This window comes from Sciurus carolinensis, chromosome 3 (genome assembly GCF_902686445.1).
Source record: "Sciurus carolinensis chromosome 3, mSciCar1.2, whole genome shotgun sequence".
NCBI lineage: Eukaryota > Metazoa > Chordata > Mammalia > Rodentia > Sciuridae > Sciurus > Sciurus carolinensis.
The window spans coordinates 85899564-85926514 of NC_062215.1; the positions used below are offsets into that span (position 1 = coordinate 85899564).

Sequence of the window (26951 nt, forward strand, 5' to 3'; positions counted from 1 at the left end):
GCAAGTTATCAATTTTTTTCTTTTATAGCTAATGTTTTGATGTTATATCTTAGAAACTTTTGCCTGCTCCAAGGCAGTAAAGATTTACTCCTATTATGAAATCTTTATAATTTTGGATCTTACATTTAAGACTGTAATTCCTTTAGAGTCAGTTTTTATATGGCATCAGAGAGGAGTCCAAATTCATCCCTTTTCACATGGGTATCCAGAGTTATCCTAACACTACTTATTGAAAAGACAGTTCTTTTCCCCACAAAAGTGTCTTACCATTCATGTAAAAAAAAATCAACAAACTATAAGAGTTAAGGTTTATTTTTGCACTCATAATTTTATTCCTTTGATCTATATGTCAGTACCATACTATCTTGATTAATACAGCTTTGTGGTAGTTTTTGAAATTTAGAGTGTGAATCCTCCAACTTAATTCTTCACTTTTAAGGTGTTTGGTAGCTAATTTTGCATTTCTATATTAATTTTAACTTGGAAATTTTGGCAAAAAAGCCAAGTGAGATTTTTATAGGGATTACATTGAGTCTGTAGATCAGTTTGGGGAGTTCTATTGTATTAACAATGCTAATTCTTCTAGTCATGAAAACAGAATGTCTTTCCATTAGTTAGGTCTTCTCTCAACCACGTTTTATAGTTTTGGGAGTACAAGACTTGCATTTATCCTAGGTGTTTATTCATTTTGTTGTATTATATATTAGATTGTTTTCCTAATTACAGCTTAGGTTTTTTTTGTATACATCTTTTTTAAAGTTTTAAGATGAAAACTAATTCATACTTGGAACAATCTGTCTAACTTTGCTTTCATTTTGCTTTAAATGATGTAGTTTTAATTTTATTCCTAAGTAATATCCTTATATTTTCCCATTTTATTTTTTAATATGATTTTTATTAAGCCATGAAAAAGCATAAGGATCATATGTAGTATTTTGAATTAAAGTTAAGCTGAAACACTTAGCCTACTCAATTAAATCACTTAGAATGAATTATAGTACACTATCATCATCTTTCACCAGTACTCCTGAGCACTTACTGAATGCACAACACTAATATTATCTTAGCAACCCACATTTGAAGATGCATTCAACTCATCAACAAGTAAACTGAATTTCCACTCCCTAACTTCATAAACCCAATAGTTAAGAAACCAAAACATGAATAAACACCCTCATAATTTTGTGTTTGTTGCCTTGATTAAATATTTACATTTTATTCCATTAAAGGAATTTCCTTTCCTTTGACTGAAAAATAATTTTATATGGTGAACTGAATTTCAATTTGATTTTGCAGGGACCCTATTCAAGCCTTTCCTGAGCTGCCACTCTGCCACTGCCTTTAAAAATTATGCCAGTGTTGTTGAAGTTATAAAATGTAATTATTTGCCTTGGAGTAGAAATAAAATAAATTCTGATTACTGTCTTTTCCTGGGAAATAGAACACCTATTCAGACTGAAGGAGTCAAGTTAGGTCAGTGGGTATTACAAACTTTGAGGATCAGAGGAAATACCCAACACCCTGTAAAAATACAAACATTTAACATTCGTACATTCTTGGACATAATTTGAAGGATTCAAGGCTACTCTGAAGCTCAACCATGGATACACTGAATTTAAAGTAAGAACTTCCACTAAATAATAATTGAGTAAGACATATAACTGTATGAAATACATTCCCTGGAACGTACAAGGAAGAAAAATACATCTGTGAAGCAGAAACTGAGCTTGGAGAAGGAAGAGGGCAACTGAAATCCTGGACCTGCTGAGCACTATTGGGCCTGCTGAGCACTCTGTCCAGAGAGATGTTAAAATGGGAGAGTTTGATACCTCATATGTATCCAGCACCAAGAGCCTTCCATGAGTGTTTGGAGACAAAGGCCAACCAGCACACTCTATGAAGGGCCAGTCTGAAAAAAGGGTCCCTTAATCTTGAAAAAAAGAATGGTGGAAATAATTGCTTCCTGGAGTTATAGACCCCCAAGATGTTGAACTGCATGGTTGAAAGAAAGGTAGTCCAACCAAAGGAATTGAATCAAAGCATTCTGTAGTTCAGTGCCATCTGGGAGGTCCCCATTTTATATTACAGAAGAGATACACCAGGCCACTCACAAAACCTGGTTCTGGATGGGGCATCTGGCAAGCTTCCTGGAGGCTTCTAATACAACTCTTCCATGGGGAGGAGTGTGTAGAGAGATGGAGGAAAATTCCATTCAAAATGACTGGAAATTTTAAAGCACATGAAAACTAATACTAAGGAGACAACCAAAAGTTTTTCTTAAGTAAAATTCATTACCAAAGAAATAAAAGTAATTTAAAAAGTTAGCATTAGGAAGGAATAAATATCAAAACAGAAAAGCGGAATAAGATATATTACATGCTTGTACAATTATATCAAAATGGATTCTACTGTCATGTATAATTAAAAAGAACCAATAAATAAATAAATAAATAAATAAATAAATAAATAACAGGGTTGGGGTTGTAGCTCAGTGGTAGAACACTGCCTAGCTTGGGTGAGGCACTGGGTTTGATCCCCAGCATTACATAAAATAAATAAATGAAACAAAGGTATTGTATCCATTTTCAACTAAAAATTTTTTTTAAAAGAATAATAACAAAAAGTGAAATATCATTTACAAAACATGAGAAATTGTGAAATAAGAACAGGAAAATAAAGGGGGCACAGTGGCACAAACCTGTAATCCTAGCAACTCAGGACCTGAGGCAGGAGGATCCCAAGTTCAAGGCCAGCCTGGGCAACTTAGCAAGACCCTGTCTCAAAAGTAAAATAAAAGAACTGGGGATATATCTGGAGATGTAGCTGTATGGTAAAGCATCCCTGGGTTCAGTTCCAATTTAAAAAAAAAAAAAAAGAATAAGAAGATCTATTATAAATCTAGAAAATCAGTCTGAAATAAAATGCCAATAACCAAGATTAAAGCCAGACAAGGCAATCAAAGAAGAATTAGTGAATTACAAAGTTATACTGATGAATTCATCTACATTAATGGGTACAGAGAAAAAAGTTGGAGAAAAGAAGTATTAGTTATACTGATGAATTCATCCTCATGAATGGGTACAGAGAAAAAAGGAGAAAAGAAGCATTGATTGGAAGTCTCCAAAATGCATCTAAGGAACTAAAAAAAAAAAAAAAAAAAAAGACAAAATAGGATAACAGAAGAAATATCTTCAGAGAAAAAGTGGTTAAGCAGTTTTAAGAACTGAAGAACTTGTATGACTGAAAGTACAATATAAAAAATAAATACTATACATATCAATACATATAGTTTTGAAACTATAAAAACCTCAAGCTACAGAGAAAATCCTAAAAGTTATGAGAGATGCTTCTGAAATGACAAGCAAATGAAATCCTATTAGACAGTTAGATTGCCAGCACATTTCAGTCAGCAGAAATAAATGTCAGAACATAAGGCAGTAATGTCTTCGAAGTGTTGAGAGCAATTAACTGTGACTTAGAATTCTAAATTGAGCTAAAATATAATCCAAGAATTCTCTAGTCTTACTAAAAACAAAAGCTTTGTCTTCCCTAGATACTAACTAAAAAACTACTGAGGGATATATGTTAACAAGAAATGAGAAAGAAGTAGTAGGATGCTGGAGACTTCAGTGAGCAAAGACAAGGAGAAATGATGTGAGTGAATCTACCCACAAACCACTGAAAATTACAAGTCAAAAAAAAAAAAAAGAAGATCAGAGTGGGATTCAAAGAGTAAATTAAACATGATAAGGTCTTTGAGTTTGATTTTTTAAATCATACAAAGATATTGAATAAATTTTATTCTGATATAAATATACATCATGTATTTTATTTGTATGTATATGTAAACACAGATATGCATAAATATGCATGTTACAGATTTTTAAATAAAGAATAAGTAAATAATATTATCAATTTTAATCCCAGCAGAAAAGTAGAAATGAAAAACATGGAAAAAAATCAATCAATTGAAAGTAAGTTCATAAATTTTTTTCTTGCAGTCATTTTTACTTTGCTGCAACTTCTAATGAAAAAAAAATGTAAAAAATATAGTAAACTTTAGACATGTTACTTTTAAAATGGAGAGAGTAAAGAAGATTTAACTAAAACTGGGAACTCTAATAATGAGGACAAAAGATGAGAACAATATTTCATAGAGAATACAAATCGATTCAAAGGTGGCCACAAAAGTTTTTTTTTTAATTTTATGCAATATATGCTAATCACATCATGATCCTTCAAACTCTTTTTGACCTCATGCAGCCTTGAGAAAAATTATTGCCAATATTATTTAAAGAAACATTTCTTTGCATGTCCACAAATTGTTCCACTCTTGAGTACTTCATTCAGCCTTAAGGTTATAAATACATGAGGGGGGTTTACTTCTCTGTCCTGCCCACCAGATTGGCTATCCTCTAGGACAAGGGTCACAGCTCATTTATCTGGTCATCATGATCCCAATATTGGATATCTGAAATGAGCCCACCGTATCTGAAATGGTTTACTTTTGAGCAACGGATTTCTCTACAAATAACGTGTGCTGCTTCGCACCTTAGAAATGGTTGCCCATTTTTATATTTATTGCTTTTCCTTGTATCTTAAATTAAGTATCATCATGCCTGGAAACTACAAGGCACCCAAAGAAAAGCAGAGACTCTGTTCATCTTTTTTATTACCTTTGGTGATGACCTATTTGGAAAAAATAACCCTTTTCTCCATGAAACACTGCTTAAGAATATTCCCTTCTTATTAAAATATATATGAGTAAGTATGCACATGTATGCACACACAAAAAGGTAATCTTCTTTAGAATTATCTATGCATATATTCTTAAGTAAATATTTAAAATTATATGGAAATCAGCCAAACTTTCCTCTTCATGTACCTCCCATTATACTCTCAATCAGAAAAAAAAAAAATCAACCATTAACAATTTATCTTTCTGGAATTATTTTCTAACCACTTACATATATACACGTTTATATTTTCATATATGACTTTGCAACATAAGTAGATCCTATTCTACATATTTTTGACCACTTCATTTTTTTCCACTTAATAAGTTATAGAAGTCTTTCCATGTCAAGATACAAATAGCTCTTTTCATCCTTTTAATGACCATGCAGGTTCCTGAGTGTGTATGGAGCATTATTTGTTTGACTCTTCCCTATTGGTGGACACTTGGACAGCAAATAACTCATCACTATTACAAATGATGCTGCAGTATGCATTCTTGTGCATGCCTCTTCACATAAATGAATGAACTGCTTTCCAGGATAAATAGCTAAAGGTGCCCTCTCATTTTGAATATGCTCAAATTTCTATTAATCTAAATCACTGTCTCCTTCCTGTTCCATCTCAATGATTGCTTATATTTTCAGTTCAGAAAGGCAGAGAAGAATGCCCATAACTTCCCAGAAATGTAATGATCAGCCTTCAGAATCAAAATCACATCTCAAAGCATCCCCTATCAAATAACTCACTTATAAGTCATATCTGATCAATGTCATTCCAGAATTCACACACAGCAACCTTCAGTGCCTGCTGATCACAATCTTTTCTTAAGGATAATTTAGGATAGGTTTGAAAATCTGACTACAGATATGAAGGCAGGCAGAACTTCTTTGGGTTTCTTTGCAAGGAGGGCTTAGCAAAGTCCTTATCTAACCTTGGGGATGACACCCAAAGTGACACCCAAAGGAAAGAGGGGCATAGAACCAAGTATCAGAGGCATCTGGTGTGGAGAATTTGAGAATTTGACTTAGAATTATTTCTAAAACTGACTTTTTCTGTTTTAGAATGTTAAGCTTTTGTTTAAGTTATTGGTGGCAAAGACTTCTGTCTAGTACTATTTGAAGTTGGTGTACCAAGAAGTGCAGAAATACTTGAGTTGGGTTGCTAAATTTCCAAGGTGCACCCAGTGAAAGTTAACCAACATGTTCAGTACTCTACTTCATTCTGCACAGATTTAATAAGCAAGAGATGAAGACAGAGAGTAAAGGAGTTGGTGGATACCAAATTATGCATTTTTGTTTCCATCCATCATAGTCATGGTTGGGGGTTTGATGGTTACATTTCCCCCTGTGGGCTCTAATATCTCATGAGGGCAGGCTCCAGGTAGAATCTGCTTCAGTGGCTACTATGCCATACCAAGCATCCATACTAGATGGTCACCTCTAAGAATCTCTTGTTATAATGCTTTCATGACCTCTCACTAACTACACATCTATTGAGTCAAGAAACAAAGTTTAAACATTTTCAAGTCACATATGAGAACTTTGTACCTTCATAAGAACACAGCCTGGAAGAGGGAACAGGAGAGGCAGGATTCATGGTTCAAACACATTGTTGAAAAAAAATTTTAAAGGTTTAAGCATATGCCCGAAGAAATTGGAGACAATGGCACAAAAACATTCCATCAAGAAAATATTGTTGTTTGTAGTAGAAAAGATTGATATTACTTGTTATAATGTCCTGGAATTATTTTGGTTTGATATAGTACTTTATAACTTCAGTTAATTTAAGTTGGAAATCTGAAGATGGATAAAATAATGCTCTGGTTTTGTCTAACTGAAGTGACAGAAACAAAACCCTGAAACACAAATGCATGTACTCATGCACCCACCCACAGATCCCTGTGTGTGCACCTGACATGCACACACATACCTAGAGCACATCTCAGCCATGTTCACCTGGCTGAGTTCCGATCTTCAGATACAATCAAACACACACAAGAGAAAGCCAAAGGTGGAAAAGTATTCCCGCCAAAGAGTATCTGAGTAGAAAGAGATTTGCTGAAAGGACAAAGAGAAAGAGACAAAGGCAGGGGATTCATTATTGCTCAAGAGATTATATATTTTAAAAGCAGTATAAAGTGCTTAAAAGAAGTATTTAGATTTCCCACAATGACTGCCTTTGTGTACTGTCCTAGAACAGTCTTCTACTCTGTATGATAAATCTGTCACCTGCTCAGCTGTGCTCCATTTACCAGATTCAGACCATGTTACAGAGTTTCAAGCGATAGCACAGATGCATGCTTTGACACAGTGCATGACTGCTATCCTGAATACAGCACTTCAGTGGGGTTTTGGAAGAGGAAAGGACAGGGTGCAGCAATTGAGGGGCCCCATCACCCCGTGCCTACAAGGTGCCTGTTCACAGTACCAATGGATTAATTGTGTGTGTGTGTGTGTGTGTGTGTGTGTGTGTGTGTGTGTATAAAACACAAGGATCCTTCCCATTAATTTTACAAGCTTATCTATGTATGCATTTTGCGAGCTTGGAACCCTTAGGTCAAAGAAAATGAGCAATTCTTTGTTAAATGCTTCAAAAGATCGCAGAGTGGGAAAAAAAGGAGATAAGAAGGGGATGAAAGCAGAGGACAGAACACTATTTGTTCAAAGCAAGAACTTGTTCTTATCAGTCCAACCATCCACCTTTAGTTTTCTGAACACTTCTACTATATGATCAAGTTTTGCATGGTGTGATGCATGAAGACAGTCTAAGTCAGAGTCCATGCTGTAGAGAGCACACTGCTGCCAAGGGCACAAGATTCATGCACATTACGGTATTAGGGAACTGCAAGGAGCCTTGCAGAAAGGTTGCTTTGTTCTTGTTGTCCTAGTGAGTGTTATTTGGCCACCTCTCTTGCTACCATTTTCACCTAGGGCATCTTACGCACATTACTTGATCTGTCAGAGCTGATCAAATGCCTCTGCTTTGCTTGATGGTTCTCAGAACTGGTCCTAAGCATTCAGTATGGTGAACTGTATCAATTTGTGTTCCATTATTATTCTACAGGGATTCTGCTATTGCATGCAAACTGCTCTTTGTTCTTCCATTTACTACTATATCATCACTTTTTATGACACCACTCAATTCCTCCATGTCCTGTTCAGGCCTGTGCATCTGTCTCCCTTCCTGGAATGGTCTCTGCCCCACTCACAGAGTCAGCATTATCCCTGCCATCGCTCCTGTTTACTTAAGACTTGTCTCCTGCAACCTTGCCTTCTGGTTCACTGTGATGACCTCTTCCATACTCTTGTTTCCATGGAGATGACTATGTTAGACATATAAGCCTCTGATGGAAAAGGCCTTGGAATCCTCCACCTACTTCACCTTCCTTCTTGGTGAAGGCCATCCTTCACTGTCTGAGGACTTCCAGGGACAAGGACTTATTTCCTAAACTCCCATTTCCTTTCTGTGAATTTCTAAAGGAGCAATGCCTACTATTAGGCTGCAGTTACTTTTATTTAACATCCACCTTTAAATAGTCCTGTTCTCTTCAGTCAATTAAAACACCACCTTTACTCTCACATATTGTTAATGGAAATATAAACTTGAATGATCACCTTGAAAGACTGTTTGGCAGTATCTCTTAGATATTCTATGATGTGGCAATTGCACACATTTTCAACAGATATGTTTGTTTACCAAGTGACACAAGAGGCATGTTCTAGAATATTCATCCAGTATTATTTATAATAGTCACAAACTAGAAACTAGTGAAATGCTCATCAACAGTGGAAAGACAATACTGTGGTACACACAATGGAAAATTATACAACAATGACAATGAAATAGCTGTAATTAAACATAGTAATATGAATGAATGAATCACACTGACATATAAGAAACACTGAATAAAATCATAAAATCACACTGAATAAAAGAAACCAGACCCAAAATTATACATACTGTGTAGTTCCATTTCCATAATGTATACGAACAGGCAAAATTAATCTTTTCCATCGGACATGGACATGGTAGTCACCATAGGAGACTGCAGGATGGTTCCCAGGGTGCTGGTGATATTTCTTGGTTTATAGGTTGGTGATATGAGTTTGTAAACAGTTTGTAAAAATCTATCAAGTTATATATTTAGATGCACTTATCTATATAAATATATTATACCTTGAGGGGGACAGTTTTAAAATCTTCCTCCAAATAATCCAAATCTAACTTCTGTAGTTATTTTTCATATGATATAGGTTCTAGAATGTTCAAGATCCCAGTTCCTTATAAAATCATCTTAATTTATCAATGCCTTGATCATTCATTTGGAAACTAATCCTACTGATTAGTTTGTAATGTTCTTTAAATGTCCCATGTGGGACTAACTCCTTCCCCTAATATAATGTGACTCCCATAGGTAGATATTTTCCCTTTTGGTTCACTTAGAGTACATATATTCAGTGTACATTATATACTAAGAATATTAAGAGTATATGTACCCTACCTCCTCTTACTTATCAGTTGCAGATTAAAGAGGAGATGAAATTTACATGGGGCCTGTTAGATCAACCAAACCAAGAATCTCCTTCCTTTTTCTTAAAAGGTTTAATTCTAATGTATCCAGTGAAGTCAATTTTTTTTTTTTTTTTTTTTTTTTTTTTTTTTTTTTTTACTTATTTGCTCGCTCTCTATCCTCCGACTGACCAAGGACTGAACTTTGCCTTGATTTGAGAGTCCTTTTCAGATTGTTTTGGTATGGAGAGAAGGAGACCCCTCTTTAAGGAGATCTCTAAAAGATCTGGTCATCTTCCATAAGTTGGCCTAATGCCTGATACCCTTCCTTTTAATTTTTTTTTCAAGGAGGAAACATATTCATTTGGACAATGAGACAATGAGGCAGGCTTTCTCTTCATGTAACTTAATGGCACCATCATTCCTGATGGGTACATAAGTGAGAGATACCACACAAACCACACCACTAATGGAGAATAAAGAAATCAGAATTCTAAATAATGGAACGACAGCTTTTGACCCAGTTATCCCACTCCTTGGTTTATACCCAAAGGACCTAAAGTCAGCATACTACAGTAACACAGCCACATCAATGTTTATAGCAGCTCAGTTCACCATAGGTAGATTGTGGTGCCCTTCAACAGATGAATGGATAAAGAAACTGTGGTATATATACACAATGGAATATTATTCAGCCATAAAGAATAATAATATGATGGCATTTGCAAATAAATGGATGGAATTGGAGAATATCATGCTAAGTGAAATAAGCCAATCCCAAAAAACCAAAGGCCGAATGTTTTCCCTGATAAGTGGAGAATGATATATAATAGGGGTGGGGGAATGGGGAGGGAGAGAAGAATGGGAAAACTAGATTATGTAGAAGGAAATGAGAGGGAGTGGGTATAACAAATGGTGGAATGAGACAGACATCATCACCCTATGTACATGTATGATTACATGAATGGTGTGAATCTACATCATGTACAACCATAGAAACGAAATGATGTACCACATTTGTGTACAATGAATCAATCAAAATGCAGTCTGTAAAGAATTAAAAGATAAATAAAAAAAAGAAAATCAGATCAAATTTGAAAAAAAAAGTTCTCTTTCTTAACAATTATCATAATCCCCCAAATTGTTCAGTAATAAGTAATATCTGTTCTATTAGCAAATAGTGCTGAAGCCATGGAATCAAACCAGCTCCATGGAAAAGAGAAACACATAAGCAATTGAAATGTAATTTGGTGAATGCGAAGGTGGAATAAAACATGTGGTATTTTAAAAAAAAAAATGGAACAAAAATAATGTTTTAGATGTTGATAAGGCTTCTGGCTGATAACTTATCTTTCCAGAACAAATATTGCCAGAACAATCTGCAGACATTTACATCATGAATGCTGTTTGTCTCTCTGCTCACACACTCCTTTGCACACTTGGCACCTGCTGTGCTTGACTGCTGTGCTAAATTTCCCTTTCTGCTGAATTTCTCTTTCCCGCTGGGCACAGTTTTTCCTAAAGAACATTCATAGATACCAGGCATCTCCACAGACAAACTGCAGAACAAGAGGCTAGCTTCTAGCTATACTCATACTCCTGCCACTTTATCTGCCATCAAAGCCCATGTTCAGCCTATACAAGGACAAAGTCGCCCCCTCCCAAGTTTTCTCTCTCTATAAAGATATAGAAGAGAAAAAGAGCGATAGGATGAAATTATGAATCAGTAAAGATTCCTAACCAGCCTGTTGAGGAGCTATCTCCAGAAAATTGAAGACACATGTCAGTTCTTTATAAAGATCATGCAAAACAGAGAAGGAAAATCTAAGAAAGCTACTCATGCAGAAACTATTTAATCAAAGGGTAAAGACAATTATAACATCTGTTAATCTTCAGTAGAGGTTATAATTAGATGCTTTGGAGAAACACCCTTTCAAGGGTGATCCCCTCACATCTGTTGTGAAGACACACGATATTGTGCAGTGACGAATCACTTCAGCACTTTCGGAAAATGGGGGACTGCTAGGGATCACAGACACTACCAGGGTCCCCAGGACGCCCATGCACACAGCCCAGTCCTGAGCCCACTGTCCTGGCTTTGCTCCTTGCTGCTTTGATAATTGCCTGTGTTGTGAGTCAGGCTGCAATCATTGTGTGATTAGCAATAACAGGATCATAGTGCCAGGAATGGCCTTGGGACCATCTGATCTCCCTCTCACTCTGCAGATGGGGCCACTTGATCCCACGTCCTACAGCTGGCTTGGGGCAGGATTTTACAAGCAGGGTCACTCAATTCTCTCTCTAGATCACACTCTCCTCTACCATGCAGCCTGATCCTTTGGGGCTCTCTTTTCCTTTGGCCTAGAATTTGGATGTGTTCTTTGTTTAACAGGATCAGCATTGTAATGAGGCCCTAGGGCATTTGATGATTATGGAAACATTGAAAAGACTGGAATGATGCCCTTTTTTTCTGACTTCTGCTTTACTGAGAAATACTGACCATCCTCTGCTCTGCTGGGGTGAGGAAGGAGGAGAGAGAAATGAATTAAGAGAGGCAGTAGAAGCAAAAAGGATAACTGAAGGAGAGATAAGATTCAAGTTGGGCAGGGGAAAAGACAGAGAGGGAAGACTGAGAAATAGGGAAGAAAAGAATAAGAGAGAAAATACAAAGAGTAAGAAAATTGGAGAAGAGGAAGGAGACAGCCAGGGAAAATGGTCCAGGGATACATAACAGGGGAATGACATGAGGATGCATCAGAAGGAGCTAGACACTCATCACACTCTTTCTACCCCATAACCTGGTCCCGCCATACTTCAAAGGAGTTGTATACAAACTGGATTCAAGGGTTTTGCCAAATAAAAAGCAGAGATGATAAAGTCAGGGACGTAAATCAGCAGATGCAGCATTGAGCAAAGAAAGCTATGCTCACGTGATTGGAATGTAATAAATAAATTGACAGCCAGGAGGGGTTAGGGTAGACAGCTTCCTTGCTTGTCGTTTTAGGCTGCAAATACATGTCTGTACCAAAATATCAAGAAAATGGAGTTCCTGACATTTGACATCAGGATTAAACAACATGTCCCTGAAACACACAGCACTGCCATCTCTCGAAGTTGCCTACAGCATTCACCTGCTTATAAGGGCCCATAATGTTCTGGATGATAAGGAGCCAACGATGATCGTAAGGGTCACCATGTGTTTAGCCTGTTTTTGTGCAGTTATGCCATGGACTTTATCTCATTTAATTCTCACAGTGATCCTATAAGAAGGTAATATAATCTAAACATCTGGCTCAAAGTCATACTGTGTAATCTGGAACAAATTAATCTCTGGGTATCTTAGCTTTCTCATCTATACAATGGGATTAGTAATAATGTCTGTCTCAAGGACTGTTGGAAGGGTTAGAAGAGATAATAAGAAAGTACAATGAGGTAGACATATTATGAAGACTTAATAAATATTAGGTGAAATCACTGTTGAAACTACTCTATTTTACAGATGAGACCAAGCTCAATTAGGTTAAAGAACTTGCCCAAAGTCAGTAGAGTAGAGGTCAGGACAGAGACTAGAACTCAGGGACACCTAAGAGCAAGTGCCTCTTGGTTAGGAGCTGTCATTATAAGTTTTCCACTACTTTATCTGTATTAACTGATCCCAAAGATCCTGGTCTTTTTACTGCAGATTTTGAGGAAGAATATTTAATTATGGCCTCAAGAAAAATCTCCAGCCCAATGTGGGAAATATGAAAGCATACATGGCTCACTTGGGGACACCTTCCTGCTCCCATTCCTTCTGTTCTTGTCAACAAGAAATCCTTCTCCATTCTCTTATTATTTTCATACCTACAGAGCCACCATTTGATAAATACCACAAATATTGATCCTTGCACTACTGGAAATAAAAAGATGCTCACTCACTCATGGAAAGTGAAGTTAAAATAAAAACAAATAGTGCCATGCCTTTGTGTCCTAAGACCGCAGGCATCATGAAGGCCAGGAGATTTGAGTTATAAAAATGAATGTCTTCCTTAAGTGTAAAAATGGAGAAGAAAAAGTAGTAAGCAATGAGTTAGAATGCTTGCTTATACTCATCCTTTTGTCAAATATTTTTTGTATACCTACTGTGTGCCAGCCACTTTTCTAAATGCTAAGTCTACCGTATTAAACAAGACAGACGGACACAGGTTCCGCCTTCATGGAATAGCTAGCCTTGCCAGGAAGATGTTCTTAATCAAATAGTCGACCATATGTTTCAATACACCAGTGATAAGTGCTATGAAAAACAAGGACATGGGGCTTGTAGGGGACATAAAAAGCATAAGAAGCCTACCTGAGGGAGCCAGTCAGACTGAGAAGAAGTTGCCTCAGCAGGATGGAGTGGGGAGAAGAGAGCCTCCCTAAGAAGAAGAGACTTGCATAAGAGGAGCCAAAAGGTCAGTAAGTAGGAAGAAAATTGCCCTGCACTAACCAGCTGAATGACTTTAGAAACATCAGTTCTCCCCTCCCCTGGTGTTTCTTCCCTGGAAAATGAGCAGGACAGAGAACATGAAATGATCTCACCTCTTCCAGTGCAGATCCTTTCCCTGCATCTGAATGGAAGGCATACCACAGAATGTCATGAGTTTATATCACAGTTTACATCAGCTCCAGGGAATAGAAAATACCTTTTTTTTTTTTTTTAGAGTGGAGTTCATCCTAACCAGAAGCAAGCAAGTTTAAACTGTGCCAAGGATAGGAGAGCCATCATCTCTCTTCCATATTCCTTAGTCAACCCTATGTTCCAGCTAGTAAGCTCAGAGGCCAGCATTCCCACTCCAAAAGAAATGGTGTGTATAGATTTTATGACTAGGCACCTAAAGTCTTGATTTGATTGATGGGTTATTAATGATCTATCTGAATTGTCCAATTTCCTACTAAGAAAACAATGAAAATGAAAGCTAAGATGTCTAATTTCTCCATATAGAAAGAAAGGCAATGCACTCTAAAAATCCTTTTGATAGTTTTACTGCTATTAATCAGAAATTCTAAAAACAATGCCTTCTTTAATAGGGTGGCTGTGGCTGTTGGCTATTGGTCTGTACGTGAACTTTTACTCAGTTTAACAAGGCCCTCTACTGGCAATCTCAAAAACACTGTCTCTAAAGGTGAAGTCTTTCCCATTATTTTATGTAAATGTTTTAACTACTCCCAAAAATAATGTATCTCACACTCCTAATTGTATTCTTTAGGGCTGAAACACCAGTGAGAGGAGAATGAGAAAAGGAAAGAAATAAATGTCAAGTGGGTGGACCATTTTTTTTTTATCTATTCACAGAATAAAATTACATGAAATATCATTTGCTTTCCTCTGAAGAAACTATTCTAGATGTCAAAGATACACCGAAAGAAATAAATTTCTTATATTAAAGAATATCACATAGTCATGGGACTATAAAATCAAATTATAAATGTTATTTACCAAACATAATAAACCAGATCTTTTCTATTTACCCAAATATAAGTAACTGACTATAATTAAAATAAAGGACACATTGGAGATAGGCATTTTAAATTGCTTATGATACAGCATAATTAATAATTAACTTCTCCCCCTTGACAACTGACATAAAAAAACAGTATAGAATAACTTGAGAATTTAACTGTTAACATAAGAAGAATATCTTAAAGGGAGATTAGCTTTGACATATGTCAAAGGACTATTGAAACCAGTGAGAAAATTTAGCCCGAGTCATGAAAAACTAAGTGAATTTTTGAAGAGAGACAATTAATAACTTTAGGGAAATACTTTAATAGAAAGGAAATTTGATCATAGTAAGTGATTTGTCTCAACAGTAAACAACACAGTTGGCCTTCCCCCTGTGTCTGCTCCATATCTGTAGATTCAGCCAACAGCAGATGGATAATATTGGAGAAAAAAGATTCAGGTGCATACCAAACGTGTTCTGATATTTTTCTTGTCATTATTCTGTGAAAAACACAGCATAAGGACTATTTATATAGCAATTACATTTTAGCAGGTATTACAAGTAATCTAGAGATTATTTAGAACATATGGGAGGGTATGTATAGGTTATATGTGAATATTATGCCATTTTATATAAGGGATTGGAGCAGCCATAGAATTTAGTACCTTAATAGGTCCTAAAACCAATCCCCAGTAGATACCAAGGCAAGTCATTTATAATCGTGACAAAAACAATAGGCACGATATACATTTAAGCAAAAATGTGATACACTGAAGAACAAGGAAGATGTAGGAAAGATACACTCTAACATAATAGGAAACTCATAATAAACAATTTTATATTTTACACAGATAAAGAGACATCATATTTGGAAATATTACATAAAAAAGCAGCTAAAAGAGCAGATAATGGTTGAAGACAGAACTGGGGAATGGGATAAGGAGGGGTGGCTCAGGGGCTATGAAATATAAAGATCTGCAATGTTTATAAATATAAGCACTTTGGCATTATCAGTGAGTAATATTCACAAATTTGAATAGAGATACATAAACATTTTAGTACTGCTGGGTTTTCTAAATTGTGAACATGTATTACTTTGATTTTTTGAGTTTTTAAAAGCCAGTTATCACTGACAATGGAAGCTTTGGGGATGTATCCTTTGGGCTGGCCTGGCTCAGTTCTGTGTATCCAGATTCAATTTGCCAAATGAAGCATGTATCCTTTGTGGGGCAGTTTGTCAGACATGCATCTCGACAGTAACACTTGTTCCCACATTTCAGAAATAACAGCTCTTCTTTCAACACCATAATATTTATCTGCTGTGTTATTATCCAAGCTTATGCTCCAAAATGGGTTCGGGACTTTCCTCTTGAACTCAGTCCATTTGGTTCCAAAAGTGCATCCAAATTCTACTCAAAGAAATCACTAATCCACTATTTCTAAGAGGAGAGATCTGGTTTCTTGCCTTGAAAATACCAAGATTAATTTATGTAACTACTGGGAAGTACCTTGTGTAATTGGGGCTTCCAAACCGACACGATACACTTCATTAGACAAGTATGTATTGGGGCACTGTAAACGCTGTGGGTAATGTTCTATGTATCCAAAAGATTTATTATTTCATTTGTAAAGGAGGCACAATTGGGAATCCAAAATTCCAAAGGCATTAAACCTTATAGAATTAAAGAACTAGAGAGAAATAAGACTGTAAGGAACCTTACGCTTAAGTGGTCCAGTGACTTTGCTCAGTGTACAGCGTAAACCATTCTGACTTTTAAGTCCACTTTCACAAAACACTACCACATCTTTGGGGAAACTTTTCTAGAGACCTACCAAATCGCCACCATTATTTCCAATTGTGTCTTTTTATCTAATCCCTCAATTTTACTCTTGACCAAGCCCGCCAACGCCCAAACTAAGCATGCAAATAATCTTGATGTTCAACTGTAAACTTAGGTTTCTCTTCAAGGAGATTCATATCTGAGATTTAAAGAGGGGAAAAAAAAAATACCAAAAGGGCTGGGCTGTGCTTTAGAGACTTCTGAGGAGAACATGTGAATCACCAGTCCAACTGGCTGGCACTTGGAAGTGTTGATCTGATTTACCACTCTGCCAGTACAAGCAGTTTCGAGGCAGATGTGTGACCACAGCTCCACTGTGGGCGAGGCTCAAAAGGTCAGCCCTGAACCTCCAGAGAGCCGCACAATGAAAGTTCAGAGTGCATGCTGCACGTTGTAACACTGCTGTGCCTCTGATTGCCTCCTGTGCACATTACTTAACCTCTCTGATCCTCAGCTACCCTTGCTTGGGTAATGAACATGATGACCATAATGACGGAGCAAAAAGTTTAGAAATAAGCCTGTTATACAGGAATCTCTCAATACTGATATAAGGAGAAAACAATTCCAATCTGTTCTTATAGTGCCCATCAACAACACAGTCATACCTTTTCCTCATCATTTTTTGGGACCACACACTCTGTGCCAGATACAGGGCTGTGCATGAGGTTACAAATTTTACAACTCAACAACCCTCCCTCAAATTCACTAGAGTCTCATGGCAGAGGCAGAATGCAAAGATATCATTTTTAAATGGGGCCATAGAGTTTAGGCATTCCAACAGAGTTCAGTCAGAATCTCATGGGTATGTTCTCTCCTTCATGTGAGAGAAGCAAAGGAGAGAAAGAAAGGGTGGTGTTGTGTAAGACCACAGTCTGCTCTGGGAAGTAGGGAGGGCAGATGTTACCTAGAGAGAAGGAGCAGTAAAGGTGACTTGAGAGCAGGGAAAGGATCACAGACACAGCATGGGAAAGGGGCAGGCACAGGACTTGGCGACGAATGGGAATGAAGGAACTTAGTGGGCAACGTTTTTTCATCTACTCAGCAAGTAATTCACTAAAGAGAGTAGCTTCAAGGTGGGTGTCAGGCAGGTGGGCCCTCATTGCACACAGAGACTAAAGAGGGAACCAATGAACACACACTTCCCTGGTGCATAGGGACACCTGTCCATGGCAAGTGGGGCATGGAAAACTACTCACAGGAGGGGAAGGGCAAGCAAGAGCTGGGAGGACAAAATGGGTGTATAGACAGGGGTTACAGGCCTGCTGCACAAGTACAAAAATGGAGAGGTCCTGAAGAGAATATCTAGCCCGCAGGAAACAGGTCCTGGCTGCTAATAAGCCAGTGGTCCCCATGTGAATCATGTAAAGAACTTTTAACTATACCTGCATCTGAATTCCACCTAGGAGATGTTGGGTCATTAAGTCTAGAATGGGAGGCAGGCATCAGCATAGTAAATAGTAACAATAATAGCTAATACTCATTCGTACTTAATATATGCCTCGCATTGTGTTATATGTCTTAGTTATCTATATTTCAAACTCCCTTATCCTTCCAGGAAGCAGGAACTCTTATTATCCAAATCTGAAAGAGGAGAAATTGAAACAAACAAAAAAATCAGTGGATTAACTGTGAGACCATAAAGCCAGCAAGTGGTAGAAACAGGCCTTAAGCCTCAGCAATGTGGTTCCAGGGTCAAGTCCTTAATCAATATGCCACGGTGCCCCAGAACAGAAGATTCTGATGCAAGTGAAACTCCAGCACAGATATTAGTATATGCAGGGAGCACAAAGAAATGAAGCAGGGTAGAGTGGCAGGCATTCGATCAAGTATAGCCCTGTTTTTTGTGCTCAGAACTCTGGAATCACAGCCTTCATCAGAGTGAAGAAAAATTCAAAGCCACTAAGCACAGTTAACCAATAATTTTGTCAACCAAGTGTGGAAGCCTGAGGGTTTGATATGGGAAAATGCATATTTAATTAACTCTTTCATTTATTTAGCATCATACATGAAACAACTTTTCTGTGGACAAGGGAAGTTTTACGACATAGCCCTTGCTTTCAATGGAAAGAGATATTTATGTGGGCAAAGAGTTCCAGGCCCCATGGCAAAAGTTGGCACAAGATACCAAAAGGGTCCAAACAAGTGCAAGTGCAATGTCACTTGGATCTGGAGAGTCCACAGAGGCACCCCAAGGTGGGACGGTCAGGGCAAGGAAGACTCCAGAAAGAAAAGGAATGCAGGGCATGAGTGGGTCCTGTGGAATGCTGGGATCTGAGGTCCAGGCAGTAGTGAGAGGATGGAGGGGAGCAGCCATCAAGGAAAAAATGCAGAAAAGCTTCCACAAGAGGAGGAAAACAAGCAAGTTATAGTTAGCAAAGTTTGAGACTTAGAAGTAAAGCAGAAACAAAATTATCAGAGTTGGGAATCACCTTAGCTATCCCAATCTGTACTCAGTCCAAAATACCTTCTATACTAATTCAACTATTACCTTGCTAACCTTTAGGCCAACTGTAAAATAATCACAGGGTTCCCTTTTGTTTGCTAGCAAAAACAAGGAGGAACAGAGATGTAAAGAAATGTAACCAGAGCCAAAGACAAAACAGGAACTTTCAGTCTTTGCCAGACCACCTTCATCTGTACACCTGCACACGGCTCTGCTCCTGCAAGAAGCATATGAACCATATGTGGATCCTATTTCTTTTTAATCTTTAAGAACCTGAAGATCGGAATGCATGCTGGAGTGAGCACAGCAGACAGTTTCTAGTGGGAGCTCTGGCACCCTCTTGCTGGGTGCCTCTGGACAAATCACTACCCCACCTCATGACCCAGTTTTTCTTTTATAAAATGATAAGCTTCGACTAATACTTTGCAAACTATTTTAATAGCAAATCCCTTATTTTGAAAAAATCTGCAGAGAGCAGTGAGCTCTAATATATAAAACATACCCAAGCACAGTGTGCTTTGATGGAAAAATTGGGAGCTGACACAGAGATAGGAAGTAGCCCACCTCAGGACTCCATGAAAAATAGTTGAGTATTTTAGGACTTTCCTACATTGGCTTCTAAGGGGAAAGCAGTCAGGGCTGTCACTGCACTCCTGGGCTGGTGACAGAGCAGCTGAATTCAAGAGCAAGTCGGTCTCCTGGAATGAGTCATGGGTTTCTCGTGCAGGAGCTAACAGGCTAACAGCCACTTCTTGCCAGAGGGCTGTCAGGTCTAGAGGGCAGGAATCAGTGGTGATTTGCTACTAGCTGCAAGTGGCTGAATTGCAAGCGCTAAGGAGGAAATCCCAGGCAGCAGCAAGGACCCACAGAAAGACACGTTCATAAGGCTCATATACCACATGGGGAGAGCAAGTGCAGCAGGATAAGACAGTCCCTGTCCAGACTGGTGGTGCATGGAGCCCACTCTTCCTGTTTAAATCCCAGAGAATACTTAGAGAATTTTAGAGCCCTAAGGAAAGTGAAAGAAAGGATGTAGATCTTGCCCACCAACAAGCTGAGTGTCAAAGTTGACTTTTTCAGTAGTACATTAACTCCAGTTGTTAACCCAGAAGGCAAATCACATACTCTGTTTGGGTGGTGGCGGTGGGTGAATCCACATGGAAAGGGTTTGAATTTCAAAACAGTTTTCAATGCATACTACTAGCACCTGAGAATGAATGAGTTTGAGAGAGGAGGAGAAGGAGGGGGGAGAAAGAAAGAAAAGAGGAGAGTCTGAGGAGAGGGTGTAGCAGGATGAAAAACAACATATGAATAACAACATGCACATATTAGAAATCTATAAACCACACACACACAAAATCAGAGATAAAAGGGGATATTTTCCCTCCAGCAACCAGTTCATTAAAATTAGTCTTTATAGCGTTCAGCTAAACTGCCTAGGTCAACCTAATAGATTTTTTGATTGGCTAGTTGGTACTTTACAACACAAAAAGTCCACAACAGCAAAAACAACAACAACAACAACACACACACACACAAAAAAAAAATCCCTACCAAACTCCACCTCACTGCAGAAACAAATGAGAATTAACAATTCAGCCTCCCTATCTGCACCCTGGTGCCTGTCCTGAGTCTACACGTCCTCTCCACCTAACCCCAGTCAACTTTAGCGCACGCACTATAATTACTTGGAAGAAATGCATACTTGTGGCTGCTGAGAGAGTCTGCAGAAAAACGTAAACATCATCATCTCACTTTAAAAGGAAAGCAAGCTGTGTAAACAAGAAAAACTGTTACAAGAGTTTTTTAAAAAATCCCAACAGTCTTACTTGTAGTTAGCTCCTCAGTGAACACAAATCACACAGTCCTGGAGACAGACATAGGAACTGCAAGGACTCAACCACTCTCTGCTGCTAAAATTCTCCTCCCGCGGTTATGCTCTGTTTATTTTTCAAGCATTCAAAGACCGCGGCTACGAGACTACTCGGTTTTCCTGAATATCCGCAGCATCAGCGAGGTCCTGCCGCGAATCCCGGGCGAGTTTGCGGGAGACTTGCTCCCTGGGCTGCGGCTCCGTAGTTGCTCCGAGCTTGTATTTACAAGCTCCGTGGACAAAGTCCCAAATGACATCACTGGCAGCTGCTTATTGTTGAGTCTTTATTAACTGACTGTCAAAAAGAAAGGAGGGGGTGGGGAGCAAGAGTATCTTTTTCTGCAGCAAAATCGGCCTCTTGGAGTGGATTCCAGTTATACACGCGTAAATAATCCCATTGATTCACATTTTGGAGAGCTTGGCTTCTTTGAGGTGCGAAAAAGCCAAAGAATCGCCTGTACTGATGCAGACTGGTTAAACTGTAGACGTGGAGGAAAGTTTTTAGTGCCAGGGCGGCACTCTCAGGTTGTTTACCCACCTGCTTCGAGTCAGTTTCAGAGTTTGATGATTCATAAATATATACTAGTTGTGTCTTACATTGCATAACAACTTTTTACTGTGATCTATATACCTGGCTAACTTTTTCTTATAGATGGATTGCTTTGGGTTGCAACTCTTTTTTAGAGACCCTCTAAAGTTTCTCAACTTAGGGTAGAAGGAAGGGTGCCCTGCAATCATAAAGCAAAACTTTTGTGCATATTTGCAAACATGATAATCCCCCCCAACCCCACCCCAGGAAGCATGCTGGAAACTTTCCTCCAGTTCTCAAATTTTTAATAACTAACTTGTACCACCTCATCACTTAAATAAATAAATAAAAGAATAAATGAAATAATAGATGAGAATTTCTGCCAAGTACCACAAATAATTTCAAACAATATTGTGAAACTCACTCACTTGCAACTATCAGAATAAATGTGTGCACTTTTCCCTATTTTCCACTCTCTCATCAGAACTCTTTTTCTGTCAGCTGGTTCTCAGAGTTTTTATAGTTGTCTCCCCACCCACCCCAGCCCCCACCTAGAGACATTCCACACATCCAACACTGAGTCCCTGCTATGAAGCTTGAACACCCCAGCCACTGTTTTCCTTCCTTCCTCTGGGCTGCTATAATGATGCTTACTATTTATATTTATTTGCTGCTTTTTATACACTGACTTGTATTTTTAGTTTGTTTTTTAGCCATCTGTGTTCTGTCTCCCCAACTCGTTTGAAAGGTCTCTGAGAGCAGGCATTGTGCTGTACACGTTGTTTATTTGTTTATACCCAGATTCCCTGCTGTAGCCAATGCTAAACAGAAATGCAGAGGGGAAGGCACTGAGGGTGAAGATAGGAACAAGGTTAGGAGATCCCTTGGAACAGAGAGTATGTTTAAGCATCCCTGACCTTGGAAAACAATGATGTGGCATCTCACTACCTACCTACAGTGGGTGCTCATTCCATGTCTGAAAATTATTTTCTCCAAAAATAGCAATTGATTATTGATTTGGCAGGATCTCAACCCCCCCCTCCAAATATGCCATTTTCAGGTAGGAATCAAAACCGCACATATTTTATGAATCACAGATTAATTTGAAATGAACATAATATTAATCAAAGTAAATTAGAAATATTTAAATAGTTTGCATGTACAAATTCATAGGCCCAGCAATATCACTTTTCCATAGTGACAACAGAAGTGTGAAGAGCACTAGAATATATATAAGCACAAGAATATTCTTTACAGGATTATTTGTCATGAAATAATATAAGGGACAATTTAAATATTAATTTATATGAGATAGGTAAATCGAGGTAATGCATATGCTAACAAGGACAGAATTAGATGGTTGCTTACTGAGTGAATAATCCAAATTGCCGTATCATACATGGTATGAGAGGTCTTATACAAATCATTAATGTTGATTATTTTGGTGACATGAGGTGGGAGGAAGTACCTCTTTTGTATGCTTTGGTGTGGTTTGATTTTTCTTTTCAATGATTGCATTCAATTTTTGTTATTAAAACTATTTTAATGACGGTACAATTTTTCAGAATACATCTCAAGGGGAAATCTACCAAATATCTGATATTAGTGTTTGCTCGATGAAGATCTAGTGGTTGAACGAATGCTGGGGATTTCCTTCTAGAAGGCAACAAAGTGTAGAAATGAACTGAGATAGAAAAGAGTGGGAACCAGGTACTGGGTTTTTATTTCTGATCCAAAGACTGACAACCGCTTCCCATCACATTTAAGAATTAATTAGAAAACCTCTTAGACTATGTCCATCTTAAGGAATGATTAAGGTTAAGTGCTGAGAACATAAAGTGCTGACCTTTTCCTGTGCAATTGCAGTTTAACAAATGGAGCTTTAAGGGAGACAAGCATGAACCGCTTTGGTTCAGTTCACTGGTCGCCAGCAAGCATTGCAGACAAGTCAGAAAACCTGTAGAAGTGCAGGTTTGGCCAGCTCCTTGTTCTGGCTAGTCTAACAGGAAGGGAGGCAGGGGGAGGTTGGGAATGTCTAAGCCACAGTGAGTCTTCAGAGCTGTATCCAGGAGAGAACCAGGGCTTTTCAGTGGCCTGGAGTGATGGCCCAAAACCCATATCTGCGTACCCTCCACACTGCTTGAAAGCCCCTGTAGTAAAACTCGAGGGCATAAGCCACAAATTAGACACTACATTTTTCTTTAAGGGGGAAAAAAGTCCAAGAAAAAAATGACTGAAAGTTTCCACCAAGGTAAGATAGGTTTTTCAAAGCACTATTTCCATGCACACTGGAGTCCCACTTCACAGTGAGAAGATACCTTATGTCTGTAACAATTTCAAAAAAGAAATACATGCCCATATTTCCTGCATGGGTTTTATTGTTGGTGGTGGTTGGGGTGGTGGTTTACCTATGATAGGAACCAGAGTCTGGGTTCTCTTTAATTGCACATTTGGAACCCCTAGGGTCATACATTCCCAAGCAAGAGTTAAGTACAAGTACTGTACATACCTGAGTTATAACTTAGTGTAAAAAGAAATAGGGGGCAGTTGAGGGTGAATGGGAGCAGGGTTATCCTTCCCACGCCCCTCTGCCAGGTGATCAATGAACTAGGCTGCTGAAATCACGTCTACCTGCCAAGATGCTTGACCCACTCTCCCTCCTGCCTCTCAGTCCATCCTCAAGTGATGTCTTCTAATTTCTAAGCCCTGCCCTCACCAATCAAGGACTTCAGGGAGTGAGTTCACGGGGCAGATCAATAGACCTTTTCATTTGTTAAAAAGATACGTTTTATCCTGTATTCTTTAGGTCAAAGTGTTTTCACTCTTAAATTGTGAAGATTCCTAAAGTTAAAGACAGTAATCAGATCTGCACGGTGTGAAAAATTAGCCAAGATGCCCTAGAGCTGTTCCCTCACATGATCTTGACCATCCTGGCAGGTTCAGATTCTCCCTCCAACTCTGGATCTCCTTGTCCTCCTCCCTCATTTTCACAAACAACATAACAATGACCATTCCTTAAGTATTTCTATGTATCATCTTCTTTAAGTGCATCATCTAATGTACCCTTAACACAAGTCAGAGAGATACATACCATGTTCATCACTCCCTCTTCACAACTGAGGCAACTGGGCCCCAGAGAGATATGTTGTTTATTTAATTTGAATCTAATCATGCATAGAGCCAGCAGTAAATCCAGGTTTCAACTCAGCCTGCCTCACCCTCCGGTGTCCCTGGGAGCCCTAGATTCCTCTGATGATGATAAACATTGAAAAGAAAGTTGATATACAATATGAATAGTAACAAATTACAAGAAGAAGTTTGGGGCCAATAAGAAAATCACCAGTTCTGATTCCTGTATACAAATACAGGAATGGCAGTCGACATTCAACAGAGCTTCAGATTTCAAGTCCAAATAGGTGTGACTTTTGCTCCTTTACATAACCCAGTCTCTCTGCTTAGCTCTTCCAATGGAGAGGTGCTGTAGGCCTCAAAGAGAAGAGCAAAGAATGTGGAGAATTGGACTCACAGGGCTTAGTCCCAGCGCACCTTGGAATGGAAAAGATACAATTGTGGGAAGGAGAAAATATTGGAGAGCAGGCATTTAGATGTATTCACTTCCTGCTTCCCTTCACACTAAGAGCCTTCAGTGATGAGTGGTCCTCTGTTCCAATATCCATTTCTTCTGCTGGAGCTACTGGTCCTACCAGGGCTTCAGAGACAGTCAGTCTTGTAAGAGTTAATATGATCAGCAGTAGAAAGAAACAGAGGAGATTTTACAAAGGGTAGCAAAGAAGCACCCCAACATCCGCCAAACATACGCAAATTAGCATGGCTTTGAGAGAGTTAGTCTCTAGGGGGCTTGAGAATCTGTATGTTTAGAATGTGACCCACATTATTCTCATGCAGATGGAAGCACTGTTTAACTATTTATTAAGAGAGAAGTAAAAATATGACTTTTTTTGTCTATAATCAGACACTGATTTTAAAAAAAATCATATTGCTTTGTCCAGGGTCCCTAGATAAGAGCACTCTGATCAATTAGAAAATTACCTACAACAGACCTTATCTGACACTGAGTTGGTACACAAAGTGCAACTTAGAAAAAAAAAAAAAAAATGCCACGTTGATAGACCCAAACACAGTGTGGGCTAAAGACATTTACAGGCTGTAGTCACTGCAGATTTTGTACTATCCCACATACATCAATCAAACAAATTAAGACCAAACCATAAAGTAAGTATAAGGAGTTCCAGCAAAGTTCAGATTACTCCCATAATAACTGCTTTGATGCATTTCCTAACATATCAAATGTCAAGCTTGCTAACACCATTTTTCCTCCCTGGAAGAGTGAGGACTGATTGCTGAACCTCTCAATACACATGTCGTCTGTTGGGTTGCTGACACTACTGGCTCACCACTGACCTGTGGAGAGGGTGCTGATATGGCAGAGGTATGCTGAAAGTGAAGGTAGACTGGCAAGATGCAAAACTCGACCAACTTTAAGAACCTTCCTGGGACCAGAAGATTCTTCAAATGAGACGTATAATCCCCCCATCCTTTTGCTTTTTCAATCAACAGACTCTGGGCCCAGTCCAGGAGGTACATCAAGGGTTAATGTTCCACAACACTGGAAGACTCTTGATGAAAGGCTCTATGTAAGTATAAAGTATCACCATGAGGTTGGAGGATTTTATTTCAGCCTCCTCATTGTGTTGTTGACAGTGCGTACTGTGAGTTTGACATTTTTAACTACTTTGCTTGCCCCATATAAAGAGGACTGGGAAAGTGAAGGTGGGAAAAGGGAAGGGGGGGCCCTAACTGTCCCCTGACTTTGATTTTACACAAATCCAATGCACAACATTAAAGTCCAGTTTGCAAGCTGGGCATCCAACAATACTACTTCAAGGATTTATGTAAATTCATTAAACTACAAGACACACGTTGTATTCCTTTTAACCTAAGCAAAGAGTCCGCCTGAAACCAGAGCCTGAGGGAGGCCTCACGGGATATGGCTATGTGTAAATTGAGAAAGCAACTAATTTTGTGGTCCATGATTGTCTAAATAAAAAAAACCTGAGTTCGATTTTCACCAGATACCAAAAGGCCATTAAAATCAGTGATAACACTGAGGAAAGGAAGAGGACGGGGACTGTCACTGACCTTTCCCTGGGAGAGACTGGCGTATTGTGTGATTAATGCCTTCAATACAACCGGCCCTGAATGGCATTGACAGTCAGTTCCCCATAGTTCTCAAAACTGTGACTCTGGGGCCTAACAGCCCCTGCCCCCACCAGCTTATAATAGCCCCTGACAACTGCCTGAAATGGGAAGAGGGACCCCCAGCTGAAAACATACTAAGAGGAGGCAGGGACACTCTGACTTCTCCTGAGGTCCCCAGGAGACAGACTTCCCTGTCTGTGGTTGCCCAAATAACCAGCAAAGTCCTGGGCTGTCTCAGGGTCACTCAACCAGCCCCTGAGTTCCTCCTTTTGTGCTGACAAAGCTTCTCAAGTTAAAAAGACAAAAGTGGGGGTGGTGTTAGCAAAGCAGGTCA

At 38.6% G+C, this 26951-nt stretch overlaps 1 protein-coding gene across 4 annotated transcripts in view; it reads right to left on the reverse strand.

The window, feature by feature from the left end:
• The window catches only part of Nckap5 (NCK associated protein 5), an 863608-nt gene extending 842390 nt beyond the window's left edge, over positions 1–21218 (reverse strand). For all 4 annotated transcript variants that reach the window (XM_047544852.1, XM_047544850.1, XM_047544849.1 and 1 more), the window contains exon 1: positions 20825–21218. The gene's annotated coding sequence lies outside the window, so the exon portion shown is untranslated. The remainder of the gene's footprint in view (positions 1–20824) is intronic.
• Between the last annotated feature and the right edge of the window lie 5733 nt (positions 21219–26951).